This window comes from Thunnus thynnus, chromosome 17 (assembly GCF_963924715.1).
Source record: "Thunnus thynnus chromosome 17, fThuThy2.1, whole genome shotgun sequence".
Taxonomy (NCBI): Eukaryota; Metazoa; Chordata; class Actinopteri; order Scombriformes; family Scombridae; genus Thunnus; species Thunnus thynnus.
The window spans coordinates 9,348,707-9,363,391 of NC_089533.1; the positions used below are offsets into that span (position 1 = coordinate 9,348,707).

General features: G+C 39.4%; 1 protein-coding gene across 7 annotated transcripts in view; it reads right to left on the reverse strand.

Moving 5' to 3' along the window:
• Positions 1 to 1,305, reverse strand: part of LOC137201457 (SRC kinase signaling inhibitor 1-like) — a 103,469-nt gene extending 102,164 nt beyond the window's left edge. For 4 of the 7 annotated variants that reach the window (XM_067616532.1, XM_067616531.1, XM_067616529.1 and 1 more), the window contains exons 1-2: positions 566 to 1,305; positions 332 to 451 (exon numbers count right to left, since the gene is read on the reverse strand). The gene's annotated coding sequence lies outside the window, so the exon portion shown is untranslated. The remainder of the gene's footprint in view (positions 1 to 331; positions 452 to 565) is intronic. The other 3 variants (XM_067616530.1, XM_067616533.1, XM_067616534.1) reach the window with 2 other exon arrangements.
• Between the last annotated feature and the right edge of the window lie 13,380 nt (positions 1,306 to 14,685).

Genomic DNA, 14,685 nt, shown 5'->3' on the forward strand with positions numbered 1-14,685 from the left:
ATTTACTCCCGTAGCTATTGATTTATTTTAATTTACCATCACAATGTTCTGTTTAAATGTAATTTTGATAACAGTAACAACAGAAAGATTTTAATGAAAAAATTGTCCAATTTAGTCTTTTTCAGATCATTTGCAATGTTTCAAACACAGTAAAATTGTGTTCTGTAAAATGTAGGACTGCTCTGACATGAAGATGAGACCAATTCAAGGAGGCATAGGAGCTTCTAAATTTAGAAAAGCAGACAAGCAAAATAAACATTATTTAAGTAAAAGCAACTTTTACACAAAATAAAATTGCACTATGAAATCAACAAATCAAGTGCATATTTACTTGACAAGCAGAAGCAGGTCCATTGATCCAGATCTCCTGATGATGTCAGAGTTATAGATGCATCCATCTGCTGTTATCACAGAGAATCCTTCTGTTCAGATCAGGCGGGGTCTCTGGTGACTGTAAAGAAAATATGCACAAGACAGTGAGATTACCAGCACTCTACAGATCAGCTGTGGAGAAAGCATGATGCTGAACTGAAACTGTGATATCCTCATCCTGGAGCCACCAGACCTGCAGGATTAGAGGCCCAGGTGAAGGCCACTGCTGAGGGTCAGAGGTGATGACAAGAAGAAGGCTGAGCCGGTTATCTGCTGTTTCTGTAGCTCCAGCTGCAACAACAGTTTGTGACTCAGCTTTTACCAAGAAGAAATATAAGCAAAGTTATAAAATACATTAATACATTCACAAACATATCAATCAGTCTTGCTGCTCCACATCCTGCCTCATAGTTCTTCTGCAGCTGAATGGACCTGAACGGCACTGATTTAAGGCAGTGAAAGGCAGAACTAAAGAAATCTGGATTTACTGAACCTGCAGCCTGTTATCAAAACACAGAAGACAGATTTAGGGGGGTAGGTGTAAGCAAGAAAGAAACTGAATTAAAATAATACATTTCATGATAGAAGGTCAATAACTAGGAAATCTAAGTGTGCATGTGTACTAAAAAAACAAAACAAGCTGACGTAACTCTTCTGTCTTGTGTCAGTATCAGTCTGGAAAGATTCCGGATCAGTTTCTGACAGCTCAGACAACAACGTGCAGAATTCCTAAAGTCAGTCATTCATATAGCTAACACTTAAAAAAGTCTTTTAGACTAACTCAGTCTGGAAGTGTTGCGAGTTTCATTCAAACAAAAACACACGAACATCTCATAGTTTGGCTAAAATTTTCAACGATTAGTAAGTCATAGCCATTGAGTCGCTGCTTCTGCGGTCTTCACTCCGCATAGAACGAGCGGAAACACGAACAGCGCCACTCCGCCATTGCAGTCAACGCTGTGGTCGGAGGGAGAATTACACCCGTTGTGTTAATAGCCACCAAAGAGGATGATTGAAACGTTAAAGGACCAGTGTGTAATATTTAGGGGGCTCCATTGGCAGAAATGGAATATAATATTCATAAGTATGTTTTCATTAGTGTATAATCACTTGAAACTAAGAATTGTTGTGTTTTCGTTAGCTTAGAATGAGCCCCTTATATCTACATAGGGGGTGCATCTCAAGTCTCTTATTTCATCTTTCCTCGCTCCTTGGTGGAACCAGAAGGCGTTCTGGTCTGCCATTTTGAAGGCCATCTCAAAACTCTTATTTCTTAGTTCTGAGGATCAAGAAGGATGCACGACAGCAGCCTTCACGGAAGTCTTTTCAATATCAGTTATTGACTGGATGCTGCAGCTGATCGGACTGATCTGATACATCACAACATCACACTGAGTGGAGACAGATTACAGATTAAACTCAAGTGTATCACTCCCAAGTTTTATATTTTCTTTGTTTTCCAATTCACCATCTAGTTAAACATCCGTTACTTTTTAGTCTGATCCACAAAAGAACCATGAACAACTATCATCATTTATTAGAGAGATTTTTCCCCCATTAACTTTTATTCATGAGCATCAGGTTTGATATAAGTTACATAATTTAAATTTTTTCTGAAACATTTACCCTAATAAATAATTTCCAGTGTTAAAAAGACACCCTAATCATATTCTGGGTTGTTAAACAATTAATTCAGAATTAGAATATCAATAAATACAGAAGCAAATAATGAATAAATAATACACACACAGAAACAGAAACACATTCTGTCAGTAGAAATGGTTCATGTGTGTCTGAGTGGGACACAGTACACAATATAAATACTGAATGCAGGTTTTTATTCATGTGCAGGTGTTTGTAGAACAGGTAACAGGCTGCAGAGAGAAAACAGCTGTTGGCAGTGATAACTGTGCACCTTTATTAGTATTAGCACAGTGCACATGTGTGCAGACCTCCATCAGAAGTCACTACAGCTGTTAAAGCTGACCGACAGCTGATCCAGCTGTGATCAATTGCCACCATCATCAGAAATGGATGTTGCTTCACATGACACTTCAGAGGAAAGGACGTCTCATGTCTCTAAAAACATATTTCGTCATGTCCTCTCTCCTCGCATGGTTTCATTGCGTCTCTCCATGCATCCTTGGCGAGAGGAACTAAGATGCAAGGAAAAGACACAAGGAAGCGGGTCCTCTCCCACAGTGCCCGCCATGTTGCACCACCATGTTTCTACAGTAGCCCAGAACAGACAAATCAGAAAAAATAAAATCAACAGACCAATGAAGACTCAAGCCAGCAGCTCCCATATGCCGAGCACCAACTTACCAAGCAGGCTATATTCTTGCTGGGATAACTTCAAGCACCTTGAAAATAAAGATACAATGTGGTTTGAGCCCAAATGGAGCATTTTTCCACATTATGTCCATTTTCTCCGAAACTATAAGCCTATAGAGCGAGATTCTTTTATTGTTAGAATCACAAGGACTTGGCGAAACATGAAATGTATTGTATATGATTATATGATTTTTGAATATGCCAGAGAGAAGAATCACAACATTATTTGATGTAAAAATTGTTTATGTAGGTCAAAAAGTTTCAGATTTATCCTTGTTTTAGGTGAAATTTGCTTTGCTTTTTACAGACTGACTCAGCCTCTAACATCCTTTAGATCTCCCATTTTGACAGATCAAAACAACTTGTGATTAAGAAAAAGATTTTTGCAAATGATAGTTTATCAACACACTAAACTGATACGTTTAATAATATTTTTTTACTCGATTTATGTGCAGTGGTGGCAATTATTCATCAAATCATTTAACAAAGGGAAACAGTTGTGTCCATCTCACCAGCTGCTTAAAAGAGATGTGATAAGTGCATGATTGATCAATGTAAATCTAGCTTCTTCTTTTTTTATCAAAATGTTGCTGTATGTCGTTTCACCACATAGAGTACTGGTGAGTTGAAGTGTCTGCAAAACTAAAATTCTTCTCAGCAGGTGCAAAAGGTGAAAGGTAAAACTGTGCAGAGCAGTGTGCATTTAGTTCCTCCACCGCAGAGTATGTAATGAATGAGTGTACAGTTTGTCATTGTTAGTATTGGCAATATTTAAAATGTATGACAATCATGCTCTTGCTGCTATGTTGTCAACATTTTGCAGACAAGCTCAGAAGGGTAATTAGTCAAAGTACATGTAAATGACTGTCAACGAGGCAAATGTAACTAACTGGCTTCAGAGCACAGAATGAAATCAACAATTTTTGAAACTGGTCCAGTATTTAGCGAGAGCGCTGCAGGCAGCCATTAAAAGGGCTGCAATGTAATCCTTTGGGGCAATAGTGCACCATCAATATACATCCACTAAAAGGGCTTGTTTTTGCTACTGACAGGCTCAGATTGGTATTGTAAGTGTCCGGTCTGTTATTGTGTGTAACCAAGTCTCGCTCTGAAATCTTGCGAGAGTTGAGTTGCTGTAGAAATCAGCTAAATATTCCGTCATACTGTATGAAAATGCCACATATTCTGTTGTATAAAAAAGGTCACATTCTGTGTCTTGCTAGTTGCAGCATTTCATTGAAGCTACATCATGTTGATAATGCTGTCATTTATATCAGATACAAACAATTTCCAGGTTACTGGAATGTACCCACTGATGCTCCTACAATATTAGATTTCATGTGTGATGTTAAGTGTAGTATAGTGAAATATTCAAAGCCAAGATGCCATTGTTTTATGGCTGCTGCATTACATCAAATAGAAAAACAGATTTCTTGTGCATCATTTTGTACACATTTTCCTGTAATTCATATATTCTAGACACAAGACATTCAGCCAGGTGTGTCATCACTGTTAGACAGTGTAATGACTGTTGGATAGGAAGTTGTTGTCCTGCGGGCTGTCAAGCACTGGACACTGGAGCATGCAGAGGCGATGGAGGGTGCAGAGGCGTTGGAGGCTGCAGAGATGATGGAGGGTGCAGAGACACTAGAGGCTGCAGAGACGATGGAGGCTGCAGAGACAATGGAGGCTGCAGAGACGCTTGAGGCTGCAGAGACACTGGAGCGTGAAGACATGATAGAGGGTGTAAAGTTGCTGGAGGGTGCAGAGACGATGGAGCGTGAAGAGATGATGGCGGATGCAGAAACCCTGGAGGCTGCAGAGACGCTGGAGGCTGCAGAGACGCTGGAGGCTGCAGAGACACTGGATGTTGCAGAGACGCTTGAGGCTGCAGAGGTGCTGGAGGCTGCAGAGAGGCTGGAGCGTGCAGAGACACTGGAAGGTATAGAGACATTGGAGGTGCAGAGATGTTGGAGGCTGCAGAGATGCTGGAGGCTGCAGAGACACTGTATGTTGCAGAGATGCTTGAGGCTGCAGAGAGGCTGGAGCATGCAGAGACACTAGAGGGTACAGCGACACTGGAGGTGCAGAGATGTTGGAGGCTGCAGAGACACCAGAGGCTGCAGAGACATTGGACACTGCAGAGATGCTGGAGGGTGCAGAGACATTGGAGGGTGCAGAGACACTGGAGGCTGCAGAGACAGTGGTAGCTAAAGAGGCGCCGGTAGGTGCAGAGGCACAGGGACCTGTTGATGGGTCAGCTAACCCACATTTCTGCACATGGTTCAAAAATAAATTTTGCCAGATTATAATCCTTGCACAATAGCAGCAGCAATAATGGTGGCTTTTGACACATCCACATTTTATGTGCTGTCCTACAAACAAAGAGAAATCCGGTTTACAAACTACTCATACGTACATTATTCTTAAGGCAATGTTCAAAATTAAAACTTTATACAAATTAACTTTGGAAATATAATGCTTAATATTATTAGTGGACAATTTGTACATTTGTACAACATTTATTTAAACTGAAACCTCCATGTTTAACAGCTGACTTCTCATGGGTCTGCATATGTGCCACAATATATGCTATATTACTACTGTATGAAAAATGACTTATACACTTCAATTTGAACAGTTATCTCAGGAAAATATTCTTACTGCTGTCTCTACACAATCTGACATCTTGCCGACAACATCTTGTATTGACATCTCGTGTGGTTCTGTGTGATTTGGACAACTTCAAGTTACACCCCCTGCTACATGTTACCCCGCCTTCATGTTACACCTCTGTCTTGCAGTCCGCAGACAAACCCTTCTCAGGCCGAAAGCCAAAGGCAAAAGTCAAATTGCATCATAAATGGCCACAAGGTGGTGCAATCTGTCTTTTGTGTTAATATGCGGAGAATGGACTGGGGGCACCTATGTTACAAGTACCAGCCCTGTAATGTCAATAGAAATTCAGTTATTCAAAAATTTGCATTAACTGTAGAGCCACCCAGTAGTGAAATTGCATAAGATTTTATATGCTCACTCAGGGCTCAGATGGACATTTGGTCCAATTTCGGTTGAAATTAGTCATTGCATTGAAGAGTTAAAGCCTTTTATTCCCATAAACCCTCCTGTAGCCCCAACCCACCCACCCCACCTCCCCCCACTGACGAAATTGAATGAAATTTTATAGGCTCGCTCAAGGGGCCTCTGTGCACATGTGACCCAATTTTGGTTGAAATTAGTCATTGCATTGAAGAGTGAGAGCCTTCTATTCCCAAAAAACCCTGCCCACTCCAATTTGGTAGCCAATCATCGGAAAACAGTAAAAGTGATTGAAGAACAAATGTGACTGTTGTACCTTGGTAGAATTACAATACTATTCAGCTTCCAGCAATGCAACTCAATCAATTTCAGCTTTCAGCAATCACACGCAATTTCTTCAGAAATTGCATTTTCTAATTTTACATTTCTTCTTTCTTTCATCAAATGAATAATTCAACCTTTGCACCGCACTTCATTCATTCATATTGTCAATGTTGTTGTTTGTGTGTGTGTGTGTGTGTGTGAGTGAGTATGCCTTAACTCACTTTTGGGGACACAAACACACTAGTTGATTGGGGACGGCTTGTGCAATCGGGGACAAAAGCCCTATCCCCAATTGGTAAAATGCTGATTTTCAGGTCAGTGGTGTGTGTGTGTGTGTGTGTGTGTGTGTGTGATGTGTGTGTGTTTTAATGAGCTTTCTGATGGGCCAAAGACAATTTTGTGCGCAAAAAAGGTTTTTTTCTACACTATTCATTAAAGAAAATGTTTTTCTGCTGTATAAATTACAGTGTCACTCATGCTGTATTTTTGTGTGTGTTTTGTTAACTTGGTTAATTGATTGATTTGTTTATTTGAGTGCCATGCACCTTTTCTGGTGCCCAGCCTATACTGGTTTACAAGACACCAGACAATAAGCATGATGACCACATGACAAATCATAATGTACAGTTCCACAAATAAAAGAGAGTATATTTCAGTTTACATGACAGTCATGTCCTGTTATGATGGGTACAGATTAAATAGGTTAAAACGGTATATCGATTGTATTAATAGGCTTTAGACTCAGTGTCTTGCTCAAAGACATATCCACATGTTGACAAGGAGGAGTCGAGGATCAAACTACAGACCTTGTAATTAATGGTTGACCTGCTCTCCAAAGTTGGATCAAAATAATTCTTGTTAATATACAAAACCTTATCAAAAAGTTTTAATAGATATGCAATACATTTAACGGAGCGCACAACAGTGACTGCATTTATTGTAAGGTTTTAATCATAATAAATGATCTAGCTGACAGCAGCAGACATCTTTCTTTGACTACTAGATTACAGATTCAACTGTATTATGAAATGAAAGAGTTCGTAGCCTCGGTCAGTGTTAGTTCACAACCAATCAACTGAACAAATTCTGTGTTTCCATGGCAATGTGAAAGGCTAGAAATGACTTGTCTTTTATAGAAAGTATAGTATAGTCACTGGTGAACTCTGTTTCCCTTGGTCTGTGTGGGTGTATGGACAGGATATAAAATACTAGCCCAGCCACAGACACACCGCTGAGCGCCTTCTGTGACTTCTGCATGCCAAGAAATGCAAGTGACCATTAATGTTACACATACATGGTCTGAGCACGTAGATAGAAAATGTTGTGATGGAAAGAAAGATTTATCTGCACTGTCAGTGAACTTAATCACTGTAGTCCATAGTAAACACAACCTTTTACACCTCCTTTTCTGTTGTTTGTTGCTGCTCAACATTCACACAAAGCAAAGGTAAAAGTGATATGAGATACTGGACGACTACTTCTTCATTTACTCCCCCTACCCTTTACAGTTCACAACCAATATCCTTTGATTGATCTTCAAAGGTTGAACATTGATACAGCCGGTCGATGACAAACAACGGTGCAGTGCCTCTGCTCTCCTGGGATGAAGGTCAGGGAGAAGTAATAAATAGGGATGCTGAAAAGTCGTCATCATGTTGGGGTGAAGGAAGGGTTAATGTGCTGTGAAACAAAGGATTGTGATGTCATACATCCAGGTGAGACTTAGCGGATCCACAGAGCGCACCAGCCAAAGGTCAAATGCAGCTCAGAGTGTGATTCTACATAGCCTGTTTGAATTATTTCAGGTCATTTCAGCCTAATTTGATAGGCGGAGCATGTGAGACTGAGGTAGATGTTGGCAGGAAAGATGAGATATATTTGAGGGCAGATGGCAAATGTGTTCAACCAGTGAAAGTGATCAGATCAAGTCATCAAGCGTCTTGTAATACCAATATAAAGGGCAAGCAGCAGCTACTGGAAATGAGAAATGATGTGTCTACAAGGATGTGATCAGACATTAGTTCATCACTTCGGTATAGGCTTCCCTGTGCTAAGCTGCTGGTAAATTAAAGACAGTCTTAGCAAATGAAAAGTATAAATTCCCACCCCTCTTCGCACCTTCCTAACCCAGTGTGTGCGCTCCAAGCTAAATGAAAACCCGTACCAGAGTCCGCGTCTCTTGCTCTCCCTTCTCCATGTCTACTCAGTCGCTCTCTATAAATACATAAGGTGCTGTTTCCAAGGTAACAACTCTATGGAGAATTGGCCACCTGAAAACTAGACGGAGTGGGAGAGGAGGGTGAACAGTGGCCTGCAGGCTCTCCGATTGTCACGAAAATACCCTCAGCTTCAGTGCGTCACCATCTGTCCATCTCTGTCCTGCAGTGTGACCCTTGGGACCATCAATCAGCTATGCTTTAGGCTTGTGACAGAGAGGCATGGCTACAGATAATGCCCGCTAGTGTTAGGATATGTGTTTGGTGTCTGATCTGTAGCTGGGTGAATCATTTGTATATCTGTGTTGTCTAACTCTTGGACCAAATTATTGGAGGGCTCCGGTCCAAGAGCTATGGTGTAAAGAGCTGGAAATCACTGCAGTGCACTTTGGAGCCATGGAAAATTACTTATCAGCAAATTTGATCAGACAGATTCCCATACTGCGAATGATCAACTCAGTGGTGTGATTTTATAACAGCAACATATATATATATATATATATATATATATATATATATATATATATATATATAAGGGACATGTATTTATAAAGAATTATTTAAACAGTTTTGTGGTGCGGAGACAAGTTTATCTGCTTAAAGATGTTCCCACCGGTGTCAAGAACACATAATAGCATACAAACACTTCTGGTGAGCACTTTCATTCTTTTTTATTGCTGTATTTTTAAAGTTTTTACCAGAAGTATTAGTCTTAATGAGGCTTAGTATAGTATCGTGTCTGACTTGACCATAGGCAGATAGAGGACAATGGACCCCTGGCCATGGATGCGTAAAAGGGCCACCCACCCCCCAGCAGGGCAGGTACACTGACTTGCAGCTAACAGCACAATAACTAAATTCACCTGTTCAACAGGATTAGGTATCATGATGGCTTCTTTCTTGTGACATCTTCAAAGTGAATGTTTAGGCTGTTCCTTCAGTTTTTCAGTAGGGCTTTTGGGGCTCTGTTATGAACATGAATGACTAAGCCCTTTGACTATGCAACAAAAAAATGCAAAGTTAAAAACAGCAACTTCACTCAGAGGCTTTGGCTTAGGGGCCCCCTGAGCCCTAGGGCCCCTGGGCCTGGGCCTGGTAAACCCGTTCTGTAATCCACCCATGGACTTGACACTAGAGGAGTAACTATAATTGAGTGTATTTTAGATTTATGAGTGTTTTCTGCCCTCCAGTGGTCACAGTGGGAACTGCAATATTTCATTTAATTCCTGACTAACAGGAAGAGTGTTGTGATCTTTGTAATTATTATTGAATTGATTATTAGTGTGATTATGAACAGCAATATCAGCATTGAATGAATTATAGCATGTTAACACTACCAGTGAATACTTTCAAAAGAAATAGATAAAATAAATGAAATATATATTTTTCTGTATCTATTTACTTACCACAATTTAAAATTCTTTCTTTTTTAATTTTTTCATGATTTTCAAGATTTTAATATAAACATTTTGCTTCTCTAGATTCCCCCCACCTGGACATAAAGCCTTGTTAGGTGAGTATCTCAACGCATCTGTTATTTAGTTGTCCAAGCAAAGCAGACTTACACACTGAGCTGTTGGTAATGTCAGTGCTCAGCGTCCTACTGATCAGACACTTCATATATGTTATTAATCTATCCTGTTTTTCCATGCTGTACTTCTGTAATTTGTTATCTGGTCTATTCTATACACACTTCTATTGCAAGTCTGTCTCCTCTGTTGCTGTTTCTTTTTTCTTTTTCATTGTTAAAGGGGTTTTTGGTGGGGAGAGATTTTCCATATCTAAATCGAGGGTCTAAGGATAGAGGATGTTGTACAGATTGTAAACCCCCCCTGAGGCAAATTTGTGATTTGTGATATGTGGATATACAAATAAAATCGCCTTCAATTCCAAATAGTGTCTTTGTTAGTGCATGTGCAGTAGGCCTAAAGGGTATATTGGGAAAAATGGTATAAAAATATCCACTGATTCAGCCTGGCTTTTAGTTCATCACACTCTTCAGATGTGTTGGCATCTTTTGACTATAAGTCTAGTGTGCTATTATTGGAAAAAACATGGTTGGAAACAGAATAGGGCCACTTCTTCAAGCTTCATGTCCACTGTATATTCACTGTAAAGCATAATAAACTTTAATACTGCATAAAAGACACTAAATCATGACAATTAGTTCATAAGTCATTATAATATTTCTTCCTCATGGCACATTGGAAGGAAAGGAGGAGAGAAATAATGTTAAAACATGCTGGCAGATTATTTTCACACCATCACTCTGATAAAAAAACAAAAAAAACCCTCATTAACAATTGCAAAGAGCTAACATGCTGTACAGAACTGTAATATTCTTTAATAAACAAATATCTTGACTGTCAGGGAAGGTTTCCAGATAGTTCTCGGGAACAGTTTTGTTGAATAAACATCATGTGGCTTGTAAAAATAACCCCAAGAGGACAGATCTGGGTTGTGATCCTGTTGATTGACAGGTTACACATTGAGGACGATGTGACAGATGGGAGTCTGTACATTTTACAGAACAGGGAAACAAGATCCAAAGGGCGACATGCATTCTTGACAGCTGTCATGTCTTCGATAACATCGAAAACATAAAAAACATATGTGAAGTTTTGACAGAAAATGGCTGACATGATCCGCACGCAGAATATAAACATGCTAGTGGGTTAAAAAATAAAATGAATGATTAATATTTTTGTGTGCCAGCACACTGTGCTTCAAGTCTTTTCCTAAATTCATAATGCATACACCTCCATTACTGTCATGTTCTTTATTTGACATTCAATTTTAATATTACATTTACCAACTAAACCATAGAGGAATTTAATCCATCATATCCATTATTATGCTGCATAAATTTCTCATATGGACGCCTTGAAATTCATTCATTCAATTCTAATGAAGAGGCCAGGGAAGCCGATGTACAATAGAGATCTCTTTAATGTAGTGCATTTATTGGCATCTATTATACATACAGGGGAAACACCATGAAGCCTGAAGCACTGAGGAGGCATCAAACAGTGCTGATTCATACAGTAGGCCAGAGCAAACACCTCCAATTCAAACTGTACCGTCTATTACACCGCTGACAATTTGGTTAAGAGCGTGTGCGTCCTTTGGAAAACACAAGAGGAGGCGACCTCACACTCTGCATGTGAGTCCAAAACTGAACCAAACACACAATGAGCCCTTTCTGAATCCAAACAATTGGTCCTGCACACCTGGCACATCCGCCCATGCTAAAATAAACCAGGTCATACACACATCAACAGTATAATCAAAAACTAAATAAAATAGACCCTAATCCAGAGAAATACTCACAAGAGAAAATAAGATAAAAGTGAGAAATTCTAAAAAACACTCAACCACATATATAAACATGTGCAAAACATTTGTTGCCTACTCTGCACATCATGATGGATCCTTTAATTCAATGTGTGCAAAAACAGGAACATAAATATCAGGGTCATAGCTATAAGAGTGATAACTGCCAGATGTGGGAATTAATTTAAACTTTTAAAATGAAGAAATTATTTAACAATGTGGTGTCTTTTCTATGGGAACAGATGCTGAATGTGACTACACTTTGACCATCAACATGACCCGCAGTACATAAACCTATGAATTCAAATGACAATTATAGTTTGGTTCGCCCAAACATGACAAAGGTTACATGGTGATATACTGTGTGTCTTTCCAGGTTAAAATCATAAAGGCTTTAACATTACTAGCTGATGTAAAAGCTGAATGTTATACCTTTTGTTTTTTTTCACATACACACACACACACACACAAAAAAAACATATGACTCAACATCCTGTGTCATTCTTTGCTTTGTGGAAACCAGCGGTTTTGGCTGTGCTGAAACTGGAGGAGGAGGATCTTGAGAGTTTACTGTGTTCAGGAATAGCAGGGCAGCTCCCACTCAGCTTATACATACACACATTCATTCATACAAAAATACTCATCCAAACACACAATGCAAGGGAGCACTTGCCAAAGATCCGACATTTCCGAGGAAGGAAAGCAAGAGAAAGAGAGGAGAGAGCAAGGCAATTACGCTGCAGACAGAGATGACAGACATGACGGTCCAGACGCTCGTATAGTTGACCTCACCAGTTATGCTGGTGCACTGAGCGCAGGGCCAGCTTGTCTGCAACCTCAGCTGTGTTCATGGCTTTGAGCACGTCCTCAAAGAGTAGAAAACACAACACTTAATACATGAAAAGTGGAAAAAGTCTAGTTACTTGAATTTCACAATCAGCAACTCTTCCCTCTCCCTCTTAAGATGAGTTGCATACATCACGTTGAGGCCACGCTGAGGTCCCCGCAATTACCAAGACAGAGGAAAAGCAGCTGTTAAGAGGTGCTGCACCAGCCATTTTTCTCATTTGTCATTATACATAGCTGATAAATGACTCCAAGTTTACCAAGACTTTATGCCAAGAAGAGATCATCATATGACAGATGATGATGGTCAGCTGAGAATAAGAATAAGAATAAGAATAAGAATAAGAATAAGAATAAGAATAAGAATAAGAATAAGAATAAGAATAAGAATAAGAATAAACTTTATTTGTATAGCACCTTTCAAAACATAGTTACAAAGTTCTTCACAACAAAAAGCAAAATAAAAGGCAGAATCCAATAAAATGGAAAAAGAACATAAAAGTAAGAATACACTAAAATAAAGAATACGATAAGATATTAAGCTTATTAGACATACACATCAAAGAATTGATTAAGTAAAAGCGCATTTTAAAAAGTGTGTTTTTAAAAGAGATTTAAAGGATGACAAAGATGTGGTTTGCCTGATCTGAACCAGCAAGTCATTCCAGAGCCCTGATAGCAAAGGACCAGTCGCCCCTGGTTTTCAATCTAGATCTTGGAATCTCTAAAAGAGACCCACCGGAGGATCTCAGGCTACACTTAGGCTCATATGGGATTAAACATTTATATACTCAGGGGCCAGACCCATCCCTTAAAAGTTAAAATCTTAAAACAGATTATAAAATGCACAAGTAGCCAGTTTAATGAGGCTAAAATTGGGGTTTTATGTACTCGTTAGGAATCTGGCAGCAGCATTTTGAATTAACTGAAGTCTGGAAAGGTTGTGTTTGCTTAGGCATGAGTAGAGTGAGTTACAGAAACCATGATTTCTGCAGCTAATGGTGATACTGGTGGAGAATGAACCAAGTTGTGGTGAGATGTGATTACGTGGGGTGTCTGGGCCTTTGATAATGACCTTGGATTTGTCTGTATTCAGTTGAAGGAAATTATTCAACAGCCAGATTTGAATTTAATTTAGGCATGTATGGAGAGTAATTAACTGGTTATTACTGGTGGGGTCGAAAGAGAAATAATGCTGTGTCATCTGTGTAAAAATGGAAACTAATACTGTGTCTCTGGATTATGTGTCCTAGAGGTAACATATAGATGGAGAAAAGAAGGGGGCCGAGGACTGACCCCTGAGGTACTCCACAAAACAGAGATTCTGTGGAAGATCTGCAATCACCAATAGCAACATTAAAAATCCTATTTTGCCAACCCATTTTTTTAAGACTCTGAATTAAATTTGAATGACCTACAGTATCAAAGGCTGCAGTGAGATCTGAAAGGATTAAAACAGATGAATGGCCAGAGTCAGCTGCTAAAAGAAAATCATTGAGGAGTGCAGTCATGTCCTGTGGATAGGCTGATGGGTGCCTTTCTAACCAGTGTGACCAGTAGCTCGCTGTATTACTGCATCCTGTGAGTGCATCACTGTAGCATTATGTCACCCAAATAACCAAGCTGTGTCACTAACAATTATGGTTGAGCTGTTGTTAAAACAAAACATATGTCCTCTGATGTATCATGACGACATAAGGTTACATAAAAAAAACATATAAAAGTGTAATTTAACATACTTTCTGGTGAAATGTGTTGGAAAATACTGACCTGACATCTATGATTGTTTTGGCAATTGATTTGTCACTGCAGACTTTGACCTGAGGCAGACAGCTGCTTTCTAGGCTTCATCTGACTCACAGTGACAACTACGGTTCTTATTCATTTAGCATCTCATCAGTTTTGGCTTACTGGTCTTACTTTGGTAAGCCAAAGTCATCCAATCATGTTACCGTATTGAATCCACTAGATGGGGCTCCGTCCATGGTTGGTTTTTCTCAAAAGGACTTGTGTAGTTTGGAGGGACACAGCGTGTGTAGTTTGATTGGAAGAACAGGCTATAAGATCTTTAATAATATGTTTGCATCCTTTAATTTCAGACTTCATGGATCATTTCCTTCTCATCCACTGGGTTCTCTTGAATCCTGACTGCTGTGCTTTAATTAGCTTGTAATATTTGTGGATTTATGCTGCCTAATGGCAATGATTATAATGTAATAAC